Genomic DNA, 13714 nt, shown 5'->3' on the forward strand with positions numbered 1-13714 from the left:
TGCATTTTCTCTTCTCTTTGAAATGGAGGCCTAGGTTGGGATTCTCGTCTCCAGGATGCCTAACAGGGATTTCATTTCACTAGCATTGCCTTGCCTTGCCATGTTAATAAACGTATGTCCTTGTAGGAGAATTAGTCTGAAACTCTTTTCTTGGAGCCACATATCTTATAGCATAGATACCAAGAAGGAGAGCTAACAACATATTTCACTGGCTCTAAAATGTGCCTCTAAAAGATAATGTAATACTTCCTTAGGAACACTTTTACACTGTTGGTGGGAATGTAAATTAGTTCAACCATTGTGGAAGAAGCTGTGGTGACTCCCCAAAGATCTAGAACCAGAAATACCATTTGGCCCAGCAATCTCATTACTGGGTATGTACCCAAAGGAATATAAATCATTCTGTTACAAAGATACATGCACACAAATGTTCACTGCAACACTATTCACAATAGCAAAGACATGGAATCAACTCAAATGTCCATCAATAATAGAATGGATTAAAAAAATGTGGCACATATATACCATAGGATACTATGCAGCCATAAAAAGGAATGAGATCATGTCTTTTGGAGGGACAAGGATGGAGCTGGAAGCCATTATCTTCAGCAAACTAATGCAGGAACAGAAAACCAAACACTGTATTTTCTCATGTATAAGTGGGAGCTGAACAATGAGAACACATGGACACAGGGAGGGGAACAACACACACTGGGGTCTGTTGGTGGGTGGAGTTGGGGGAGGGAGAGCATTAGGAAAAACAGTGCATGCCAAGCTTAATACTTAGGTGATGGGTTGATAGGTGCAGCAAACCACCATGGCACACATTTACCTTTGTAACAAACCTGCACATCCCACACATGTATCCCAGAACTTAAAATAAAAATAAAAACTAAACAAAAATACATCAGGTGATAAGTCATGCAGTTCTAAAGGCTATGATTCATTCTGTATATCTGAGTTACAGTGTTTGTAAATTCCTGAGTTATCTGTAATTATTAACAATAAGCGTGGGTATTCCTTAACGTTAAGTGAGAAAGTAAGTTTGACATATCAGAAACTCACTGGGAAAAGCACTGGGGTCTGAAGAGCATTCTTTAAAGGAAATTAAACTCTGAACACTAAAACAGAGTCCAGCAGAGGAAGTCAAAATAAGGCATTGCAAGTTCTTAGCAGAATGGCTGATTTCCGGGATTACTTTACTCTCTTTCATAGAGAAACAAAGAATTTGGAAATCAAATGTGCATAAAGGAAAACTACATACTTGAATTTTTTGGTCAACCAAAACACACTACATGTAGATAAAACTAATGGTGAGGAAGCTTATGAAAATCAAAGTAGTAAATAATTTAGTTCTCACCAGAGATAGTCTTGAATTGACTTGTTTAGGATGTTTCTTAAGAAGTTATTTCATTCTCCAAACTCCTCAAGATGAAAACATAAAGAGGAAAATAACAAATTTAAAAATATATAACATTTCTTAAATCAGGACATATACAATCTCTGTTCTCTAGATAGTAGTCAGGAAATATGTGTTATTGTCAATACATTCTGGCAAGATAAAAAAGTGCCAGCAGTTTAGTCTTGAAATAAGAGATAACAATGTGGACTCATTGAAGAAATATTGCAGCAAGAACCTTGATGGAACAGGGGATTATTTTGCAAGGGCAAATGGGGAAGACCCCTGACATTGATGCTTTTGGTTCCCAACTTGATTTAAAAGAGAGAAATTTTGAATGCGAAGATATTTTAAGAACACATTAACTAATATACTTTCCATATATTTTTCATTTTATATATACAAAAGAATAATGTACAATAATTTTTAAAAACTTATGTCTACATCAAATAGCTCTTTGACCAAGCATAAAAAGATTATAAGTGGTAATAAAGATGTGTTCCACAGTTTAGCAGCAAATTATTTTCTTAGTTTTGAATAAAACAACAGTTTGTCTTAAAATGGATGGCATTTTAGTCTGGGCATGGTGTCTCACACCTGTAATCCCAACACTTTGGGAGGCTAAGGCAGGTGAATCACTTGAGGTCAGGGGTTCGAGACCAGCCTGGCCAACAAGGTGAAACCCAGTTTCTACTAAAATTACAAAAAACTTAGCTGAGTGTAGTGGTACATGCTTGTAATCCCGGCTACTTGGGAGGCTGAGGCAGGATAATCACTTGAAGCCGGGAGGCGGAGGTTGCAGTGAACTGAGATCGTGCCACTGCACTCTGGCCTGGGTGACAGAGGGAGACTCTGTATCAAAAAAAAAGAGAAAAAAAAAATCACAAAAGGATGGCATTTTAGAATTTATGAAATATGGTAATTTTGAATGATGGACATGTCTCAGTTTACTTCTTACAACACCCTGGCCGAGTTGAACACTTCCTCCCAGATCCAGACAACTAGATCGAAGGGTGTCACTCACTCTTGGGAGCTCACAAACTCTAATTCCAAAGCCACTTGGAAATAGTCTCAATTTTTTTTTTTCATATCCTCCCCTCATTCCCATACCGGTGCATCTGTGCAAATTCAGCCCCAGAAATAGCAATAGCTCCTCAAGGTAAATATCCAAATGAACTATAATAATGATCCTGGGCTGTGCTTCAAATTACTTGATTACTTTACAATTCTTCAAATTACTTTAGGGTATGCTTTCAAACATAAACTATACCCGGCAGGGGGTTATAACATTAAATGGCACAATAACTGAATTATTCTGTGCTTTAACAAATTACAAAAATAGTCAAGTTTAAGACACTATGAAATGAATGAATCCAAGCTACTAGCCCAACAATTAATGCTTTGCTATCTCTTGTCTGAATAGACAACATGGGATCATTTTGTGCCTATCAACGTATCAAAGTTTTAAATTTAGGACCCCACTTTCCCAACACAAGGAAACCAAATCCTGTTGCCATGGGGTTTTGTTTTAGTATAAGGTTTTTCTTTCTCTTTTCTTTACCCCTTCCCTCAGATGTTTAGATTTTGCATAGTCGGGGATGATTAAAATATCAAAATACAAGCTCAAAGGAGAAAAAGACCTAAAAACTTCCAACACTTAATGCACATTTTATTCATTCTAAAAATAATACAAAGTCATAAAATATTGTATCGAGTCAAAATGTTGTAAAGAACACAGGTGTATATTTCAAGAAATTCTGTGGGAATTTTTTTTAAAAAAACCTCCCCAAGAGAAAGTATGCTGAAACTAGAAGAAACCCCAAACATCAATAAGGGTGAACGTACATCAATTAAAGTTGGCTGCATTTTAAGTTAAAATAACATGGGGAAATTATAAACGAATAAAGAAATTACGGAAGGGGCTTTTAAAATAAAGTCTTCACTATGTAATTCTCTGTATAATTTTTCACGTGCTACCCCTGTAAAGCGTAGTGTCGCTATAGCGGAAGAACGTTCCCACCAGAGGGTCACTCTGGGAACGTCAACCGGGTGGAGGGCCTTTGCAGAAAAACCTGAGTGCTATCAAAGTCTCCAATGGGCATTGAGAGTAACTCTTTGGATTTCACAGGAAAAATAAATAAATAAATAAAAATAAAAAGGAAGTAAAGGGGTATGAAGCTGGTACAGGAGAGATTTAAAAAAAAAAAACTAAAATAAAACTCCCTCTCATTTACCCAGCTGGAGGTGCCTTGCATAGGATGTGTGAGTTTCTCAAACAAGACAAAGCAAATTGCTAGGGGCAACAACTTCATGGTTGGTGGATTCCTGCGTAAGTCCCTGCATTCCTCCTTTGCCATCTCTTCACCGGCAGAATCGCTTCCACCAAGAACGGTCGGGAGTAAAAGAAGGGCTGCCTACCATCAATGAGGTCGTCACTAGGGCATAGACTATCAATATTCACTAAAGTGTGCATAAATGTGGGCTTTAAGAAGTAAGCACCAGCCGGGCATGGTGGCTCACGCCTGTAATCCCAGCACTTTGGGAGGCCGAGGCAGGCGGATCAAAAAGTCAGGAGATCGAGACTATCCTGGCTAACACGGTGAAACCCCGTCTCTACTAAAAAAAAATACAAAAAAAAAAAAAAAATTAGCTGGGCGTCGTGGCAGGTGCCTGTAGTCCCAGCTACTTGGGAGGCTGAGGCAGAAGAATGACGTCAACCTGGGAGGCTGAGATCAGGCCTCAGTGAGCTGAGATTGCACCACTGCGCTCCAGCATGGGCGACAGAGCGAGACTCCGTCTCAGAAAAAAAGAAGTAAGCATCTTACTCAAGGAGATCTGGAATTTACCATGAAGAAAACAAGAACTCCAGATGTAAACATACGAATATCAGGTTCAAAGGAATAAGAAGTATTACATATGTCTTGGTCATATTGAATCCCATCAACCAAAGAGCACTAGGAACATACTTGTAGCCACGCAAAGTTAAAAGTTACACTTTTTTGCTGTTGCACTTCTTTGGCTGCTGCGGCATGGAGAATACACTTCACTGCAGTTTTCGGAGATCTCAGGAAGAGAAAGGTGGGAAGTTTTCCTTATGGGAAGGAAGGGTTTGGATTTGTGCTAGCTGATTCTAATGAAGGTCTAGGGAAAGGGACCTTATGAAGGTTTAGAAGCTGTCAAGGAGCAAGTAGAATTCAGAAATTGGATATTGCAATAATGTTTGTCCTTGGGGTGTAAAGATGACAGTGGAGCTAGGATTGAAATTGGCGAAGAAGCAGCAATATTTCAAAATAAGGTAAATTAGTTGTTTGGAGGCATGCAGTGCGGTCTGATCTAATTCCACCAGTCTTTTTGGAACCATTGTTACACTATGTTGGGAACACTGTAGCTTGATAAGCAACTGGACATGTGTTTCATTTCCTCAGTAGGGTTGACCAGAAAACATAATGAGTCGAAAGGTTTACCAAAAAGCTCTGTACATTGCTTTCTTATTGACTCTTGACATCTACAAAATAAAAAAGTCAAAATGAATGAAAGTGGATTGATTGATTATCCTGATAATGCTATGAAATAGCAATAAGTAGATACATATGTGGCCCAGGTTGGACCTCATTGTATCACAGGCAGAGTGTACTTTGGCCACCATGAGCTAGGTAGAAGATCCCCCTCACTGAGTCATGCAAGTAAGGCAGCCACCATCACAAAGGATTTGGAACAAAAGAAGAAGAGAAGGGGAAGTTTGGTAGCTTCTGAATATTGCCAGCCACTGATCTCATGTGAAATACCTAGAGTTCTGTGTTCTACAATCCTGTGAACGTAAATGGTGTGATCACCACTTCTTTGAATGAGAAGCGTCCCATGTGTTACATATATGAAATTAAGAAGAATGTTCATAAAATCTTTGTTCTGGTTCCATTGAGCCCTTAAAGGGAATTGCAGGATAATTAAGTGGAAAAAGTCTAGGTGCTAGGAATTTCTTCTTCTTTTTTTCTGATAAGTCCATTTTTTGGAAGACACTAGGATTTGAATCGCATATATCATGGAAGTGACCTTCAAAAGGAATTTAACTTCTCTGAGCTTTGGTTTCCTCGTTGTAAAATACAGATGGTAATATAGAACTTTTAAGTGTTGCTAATACTGTTAATCAAAATTTGCAAAAATGATCCACACAAAGCGGATCCATGAAATCAGTGTGAGTAAAATATAAATATGAATCTGATTCCTCGCATTCCAAAATTTACTTGCAAATGTTCAAATATCTCTTGGTTAATCAAGAAATACCTATCATAAGTTATTTGTGGTTGGAAGTTTTCAAGTAATGCAAAGGGCCATAAATTAGCCTTGACCAAAAAAAATAAATAAATAAAGTAAAAAGGAATAAGAAAGAGGGGGAGGAGGAGAAGAAGAAGGAGAAAGAGAAGGAAAAGGAGAAGGAGAATGAAAACAAGGGCTGTAGGTGGGGTGGGATTGTTTATATAAAGCATAGCACTTTGTTTCTGGGCATCCAGGAGGCACGGAAAGATCCAGAAGTAGGGATCAGCAAAGCCATGTGTAACACAGACTACAGAAATATTCTCTGCATTTCTTGTTTTCACTTCCCCCTCATTTTCTACCTCATTGATCTCTCTTTGCAGCTCAGATTTCTCAACGCTTCACACACATGTGTACCCATCAATTAAGAGACTTCCTATTCACCATTCAAGGGGCCACAAAGACTAAGTGGTGATCACTCATTTCAGCTCCTCCGGGAAGAAAATCTGATGTCACAGAGGGTGATGCAGATCTTGAGATTTAAATATAGCTGTCAGAGGCTCAGTTGCTTTTGAATAAAGGCTGTCAATAAGTCATTGGCAGTTGGGAAGATGCAGTAAAAGATATTTGCCACAAATATCTAATAATGAATATTCAATATTTTTCTAGGTCATGGTGGCAAGAGTAGTATTCAAATTTGTTTGCATTTAAAGATTAATGTGACTGAAATAATACTAATTCTCATGGGGGAAGCATTTTCACTGCTACTGTTTCACTAATCCCCACAAATCCATGGGTAAGTCATGTTATTATCCTCAATTACTAATAAGGACCTTAGGCCTAGAGAGGGTGTTCAAATGTGCATGCTTTTAAGGTCTATAATTGAGAGGAGAATGACTTTATGCCTATTGAATAGTACAAAATAGATTTGGGATCTAAAAAGCAGAAATACGCCAGTACTCTACTTAAAAAAGGAAGACATTTCTAATGAATGTTAGGCACATTTTGAGACAAGAAAGGTAAGAGCAAATTACCCGACTTTAGCATAACAGATGTTTTGAAAGTAATCACACACAAAAAAATGTTTTACTTCAATGACTGTGATCAACCTAAAAGTTTAAAAAAATCAAGAAAGAAATTTCAATTTGTGATTTCAAAGAATCTATTTTACACCGTTTAAATTTTTAAGTTCTGAGACACATAATTTGAACTGTATCTTTAAATAACACAAAGATGCAAAGAAGCTGATGTGCAGTGGTACTAATCCTTAACTTTATAAATTACAGCAGTTTAGCTAATGCACCTGATCAGGAAATTGGTCAGGCATGCGTCAGCCATACTTAGACAATCACTTGATTTAGAATTAAAGCCAATTCTGTACTTAAGAAAACGTGGAATAAAAACTAGCTTTCCAGAGGGAAAAGAACTATGTGAGAGAAGAGATGAAGAATAAAGGTGACAGGGCAAAGTCAAAAATAGTAATTATAACCTCTTGTGGGAGGGATAACTTTGAGGGTTAAAACTTGTCTTACAATTTTGTGAACATGGAATATTAACCTGATAAAAAGGGAGGCAGTATGTCAACTTCCACCTTACAATTCAAACACACACAGATTTTCAGCAAACACATCTTCATACAAGAAATAAAAGAGCCCAGTTTTATACAGGTTGCAGCGCCTAAGCCAATTTTCTATAAATAACCCATGGCTGTCAAGGGAATTGCAGTTTTCTCCAGTTAAGAAAGCTGTAGGCAAACCCAGAAGCCTATTAAGAAGGAAATGACAGACTTTGGGCATTTAATTGTGTTAGTTCATCACCAAGAAGACACCAGAAGTCTACAACTAACCTGACTGGAGTCTGAGTGGAGTTGAATCTACTCATGAGTGTTTCTCCATCTTTAAAACCTTTCGAGTTTAAAGAGAATATACTGATTTGGTCAAAAGCAATTTTGTTTTCTCTTGTAGTCAGTGAGATAAATGTATATGTTTTGGTTACTTTTACTAAAAGCTATAAGAATAAGAGTATACAATATTAGCCAGGTGTGGCAGTGAGCACCTGTAGTCCCAGCTGCTCGGGAGGCTGAGGTTGGGGGATTGCTTGAGCCCAGGAGTTCAAGGCTGCAGCGAGCTATAAGTGTGACACGGTACTCCAGCCTTGGTGACAGAGACCCTATCTCTTAAAACAATATATATAGAGAGAGTATATTATGTTTTTTATATATATATATACACACACACACACATATATAGCATATTATATTATGTATTGCATATTGCATACCTATATTGCATATTTTTAAAAAAACACCAAAGTCTGTATTTACTATATACTGATGAGTCTTTGGTTACTGTTACCAAGTGTGTAACTGGTATATCAGTATACATTAATTCTTCCCAAAGACCTTTCTTTCCCTACCTTCACTCTGTCAAAACACCTCCCTGTCTTGTCTATTGTTCACACTGGGCTACCTACACTATCTAATCTGTTTCTTTTTTTGTTATCAAGTAGCTATTGCCACTTGTAGCAGATATAATCCACATTCTGCTCAGATCTTTCAGAATCACTTACTTATTCAATAAGCTTCTTTCTGGTATCCTTGTGCCTTAGTTTCAAATTGTCTACACCTGAAACTCTGTTAGGTGGCCTTCCCTTGAGCTACAGAAAGCACCTAGCCTCTATACAAAGATCTGGCCACATTGGAGTTTACATCCCCGGTCCCTACCCCTTGGAGGGCACAGGTATAGGAGTTAGAGTCTGAAAGCCTAGTACCCTTGCCTCCAGTCAGAAAAAAATCCCACTTTTTTCTGACTTATGCTCCAGGTCTCCCTGCAGTCAGGCTGAGACTGAGACTTTGATGAAATCTCACCCTGGCTGGACTCTTCTTCTCCTGACTTGTTTCTCCCACTCCCTTATGAGTTTCCCTAAGAGTGCTTCCTTCATAAGTCACTTAAAGATGCATCCACCTCTCAGGGTCTGCTTTGGGGAAATGGGAAACTTGACCTCAGATACCATTCTTTTCTCCTTTCTTGGTTTCTTTTTTTTTTTTTTTTTTGAGATGGAGTTTCGCTCTTATTGACCAGGCTGGAGTGCAATGGCGCAATCTCAGCTCACCACAACCTCAAGCGATTCTCCTTCCTCAGCCTCCCGAGTAGCCAGGATTACAGGCATGTGCCACCACACCCAGCTAATTTTTTGTATTTTTAGTAGAATCAGGGTTTCGCCATGTTTGTCAGGCTGGTCTTCAACTCCTGACCTCAGGTGATCTGCTGGCCTCGGCCTCCCAAAGTGCCGGGATTACAGGCATGAGCCACCGTGCCCGGCCTCTTGGTTTCTTTATGAATAATCCCACTGATAAATGTATCCATTCAATTAACATTCATTCTAGACATTTCTTAAATACCTATGGTGGGCCAGGTTCTAAGTTCCTAGGCCCTAGACACATACAGTTTATTGAGATAGAAAGGAAAAAAAGATGGTGTCTTGTTTTTACCCAGCCACCAAACAACTGTCACCTACATTCCCATACCCCAGGTCCTCTTCTTAGAATGTGTTACATTTGATTTATAAATGTGCTAAGCAAGGAGGAGGATGGGGTTGGAAAATCTTGACCTCTGCAGAAGTTGTAAGCTGATCAATTCTAAAAACATTTTTTCATACATTAAGTCTGAACCAGAAGACACATAAAGGCCCCTGGAAAAATCTAATACAATACCGAGTACCTTTCAGTGTATTGATTAGCTAAATAAATAGAAATGACGGCTTGGTACATCAAGTGGTTACATACATTAAATTATATAGTTATAATTGGGCTGTATTCTAAGTGTTTGTTAACAACAGATCACAATAAGAACCATTGCTATATAGGTAAATTAGAGAACTGATTTCTTTTTTATTTTTATTTTTATTTATTTATTTATTTTTGAGACAGAGTCTTGCTCTGTCGCCCAGGCTGGAGTGCAGTGGTGAGATCTCGGCTCACTGCAAGCTCTGCCTCCCGAGTTCATGCCATTCTCCTGCCTCAGCCTCCTGAGTAGCTGAGACTACAGGTGCCTGCCACGACGCCCGGCTAATTTTTTTGTATTTTTAGTAGAGACGGGGTTTCACCGTGTTAGCCAGGAAGTTCTCGATCTCCTGACCTCGTGATCCACCCACCTCGGCCTCTCAAAGTGCTGGGATTACAGGCGTGAGCCACCACACCCGGCTGAGAACTGATTTCTTAACCAGTAGAAAGAGGGAAGTTAAATGGATATAATATAAATAACAAGAATCTTCATCTATGATATGAAATACAATCATACATATATAAGATAAAGATGCTAGCAATAAGGTAGTGGACTGGATGTTATACCATAAGCTTCCCTGGTTCTGAGGTCTTTGAACTCAGAATGACCACACCCGCTTTATTGGTGCTCCAGCTTGCAAAATGGCCAAGGATGCAGATGAGCTTCCTTGGGCTCCAAAAATCGCATGAGCCAATCCCATAATAAATCTCTTTTATCTCCTTATATATTCTACTGGTTTTGTTTCTCTGGTGAACCCAAACACAGACATGATGGCTCGGAAACCCCTACACACGGGATAAAGTAAATATGTTGGACAAATATGAAGAATGTAAAACATTTCTCTCTATGTATTTATCTTTAAATCTGTTAAAAAGGCTACTGACTAAAGTAAAAAAAAATTAAAATATGTTGTGTAAATTATTCTTAGAGAAAGGATATATGCTCATAAGAGTACAAAGTTTGGGAGACTGGTAATTAGAAGCATACTGTTGTAAGATTTTTATTTTTTAATTAAGAAGCAGAATATTCTTTGAAGATAGAATGTGATAAGTTAAAGATCATATTATACTCTCTAGAGCAACCACTATGAAATAACAAGAAAGCCTTAATGGGAAAGTGGATAGAGGGATTTCCAGTTCTGTCTAAGTAGGGGTAGACTCATTCCAAGCTATTTCTCTCTGTTATAACTGAAAAACCCTGGTCATACTACAGGAAACAAACACAGGAACATTGAAACGTGGAGAGAAAAAAATCAGCCTGGCTAGGAACTTCAAGACATTAGAAATAACACAATATGTACCACATGGTGCACTGGAAAAACCTGTAACCTAGAACCCCCAGCAGGTGACTGGAAATAAGTGTCAAAGCCCCAAGAAAACCTTGATTCCTGGAGTGAAGGGACTGGTACAAGGTTGGTGTAGGAGAACAGAACATCAATTTGGTGATATCATCTCCTGCATTGTGATGTTGTCAATGGGATCTAAGGAGAAGCTGAACTTCTCTTCTCTCCCAGGAGCAATGAGGTGCTACAAGTAACTCCTCCCTTGACCCTTCCTTGGTGTTGACTTGGTCCAGTGGAGAGCTGAGCTTTAGTCCTCACCTGGCAGCAGCAAATGTATGAGACAAATGTATATGTGTTGGTTACTTTTACTAATAGTTGTAAGACTAAGAGTATACAATTAGCCAGGCCTGGTATTGAGCACCTGTAGTCCCAGCTGCTTGGGAGGCTGAGGTAGGAGGATCGCTTGAGCCCAGGAGTTCAAGGCTGCAGTGAGCTATGAGCGTGACACAGTACTCCAGCCTGGGTGACAGTGAGACCCTATCTCTTAAAACATATATATAGAGAGAGCATATTACGTTATATATACACTCATGTCTCTATTTTTAAAATTGAAGAGCCAGAACATATCCATGGATTAAGAAACTCAACATAATATGTCAATTCTATTCCAAACTTATGTACTGGTTTAATACAATTCCTGTCATCTTTCCAGCAAAGCTGTTTTTTTAGATATAGGCAAGCTTATTTGAAAAAAAAAAAATTAGAACTAATTAGAATTAGTTATTAGAATAATTAGATTAGTAATTAGAATAACTAATTAGAATAACAATTTTGGAAAAAGAAGAAAGTGAGAGGAATTGACCAGATGTCAAAACTTAATATATGGTTACATTAATCAAAACAATGTAGTACTATAGACCCATAGATCAATGAAATACAGAATCCATAAAGAGACTGACACAAATATGATCAATTAACTGACATTTGTCAAATGTGCAAAAGCAATTCCATGGAAGGAGGACAATGTTTTCCAAAAATGATACGAGAACAACTGGACATCCATGGGCCCAGAGGAAGGAAGCCTGGATCTAAGTTTCCCATCTTGCACAAAAATTAACTCTCAATAGATTATAGTTTAATTGTAAAGCATTAAAAATATCAAACCTTTAGAACAAAACATAGGAGAAAATCTTTGGGACCTAAGGTTTGGTAAAGAGTTCTTAAATATGACACCAAACCCTGAGGCATAAATTAAATCAAGTAACTACATGTTATCAAAAATAAAACTTCACTTCTAGAACATATTGTGTTATGAGAATAAAAAGACTACAAACTACAGAATAAAATATTTGCTAACTGCATATCTGACAAATAACTTACACTTAAAATATGTAAAGAATTCTCAAAATGCAACAGTAAGATATTATTTAAAAGGCCCAATTAGAAAATAGGTGAAATGAACAGACGTTTTGCCAAAGAGGATATTTAAATGGAAATTCAGCACGTGAAAATATTTTCAACATAATTGGCCATTAGATAAATGCAAATTAAGACCACGATGAGGTATCACAATACAGCTATTGGAACAGCTAAAAAATTTTTTTTAAGTTACATTACCAAATGCTGGTAAACCTATGAAAAATCTAATTTCTTATACATTGCTGGTAGGAATGTAAAATGGCTCAGCTACTTTGGAAAATAGCAGGTTTTTTAAAAAATTAACTAAACATGTACTTTCCATGAAATCCAACAATTTTACTCCTAGGCATTTTTTACAGAGAAATAAAACTTATGTCTATATAAAAGTTGTGTATTAGCCAAAAGCTAAAAACTGTCCAAAGACCTTCAGAGTGAATCATTTAAACAATTTTGGTACACCCATACAATAGAATATCACTCAAAAATTTTTTAAAAGTTGGCTAGTAACAACACAAAAATTTGAATGAATCGTAAGGAAATTATTCTGAATTTAAAAAGCTAATCCAAAAAGGTTATCTACTGAATGACTTAATTTATATACCATTCTTGAAAGGGCAAATTATTGAGATGTAGGACACAGTAGTGATGGCCAGGGCTTGGAGATTTGGGGAAAAGGAGACAGGTCTGACTGTAAACAGGTAGCATGGAGGATCTTTGTGGTAATGGAGAAATTTCTCTACTGAATGTAATGGGTTACATGAACGTACACATGTGATAAAGTTGCACAAGACTACATACACACACGTGTACACACACAAAGTGCATGTAAAACTGGTAAGATCCAGATAAGGTCTATGGATTGTACCAATGTTGACATTGTGGATTGGATATCATACTCTAGTTACATAAAGATATTCTCATTGGGAGGAGCGAGGTTACTGTTACAGGGAATCTATTTATTACTTTTGCAACTTCCCATGAATCTATAATTATTTCAAAATTTTTAGAAAGTCAAAAGAGGACATAAAGTAAAATATTAAAACAAGCAACAAAACTTCAATTCATCTATGGCAAGTGAGAAAAGAGAGAACACAGGAACAAATAGCAGATAGAACAAACTGAAACCAAACAAAATGGTAGACTTAAAGACAAGAACGGCAATAACAGATGTATTACCAAGTTGTGACGTATCGTGGAATACTATCCAGCAACAGGAGGAGCAACATTTGATATCTCTGACAACAGCAACGGATGGATCTCAAAAGATTTGTGCTGTGTGAAAAAAATTAACTACAAGATACACAGAGCACTGAGACTATGATAGCCCTTATTTGAGGTCTGAATCCAGACCAAACAAATCCAGGGTAATACAAGTTAGAAAGTGGCTGCCTGGGGAAGGGTATATTTGGCTGGAAATGGGCAAAAGGGAGCTCTCTAGAATGATGGAAATAATCAGTGCTTTTGGGAGGTGTGTGGGTTACACAAGTGTACACTTTGGTCAAAACTTATCAAACTGTACACTAAATATGAGCTCATTTCTATGGATACAAAATTAATCCTTAATTTTAAAATGTCTTTTTT

The sequence above is a fragment of the Papio anubis genome, chromosome 11, assembly GCF_008728515.1.
Source record: "Papio anubis isolate 15944 chromosome 11, Panubis1.0, whole genome shotgun sequence".
Lineage (NCBI taxonomy): Eukaryota > Metazoa > Chordata > Mammalia > Primates > Cercopithecidae > Papio > Papio anubis.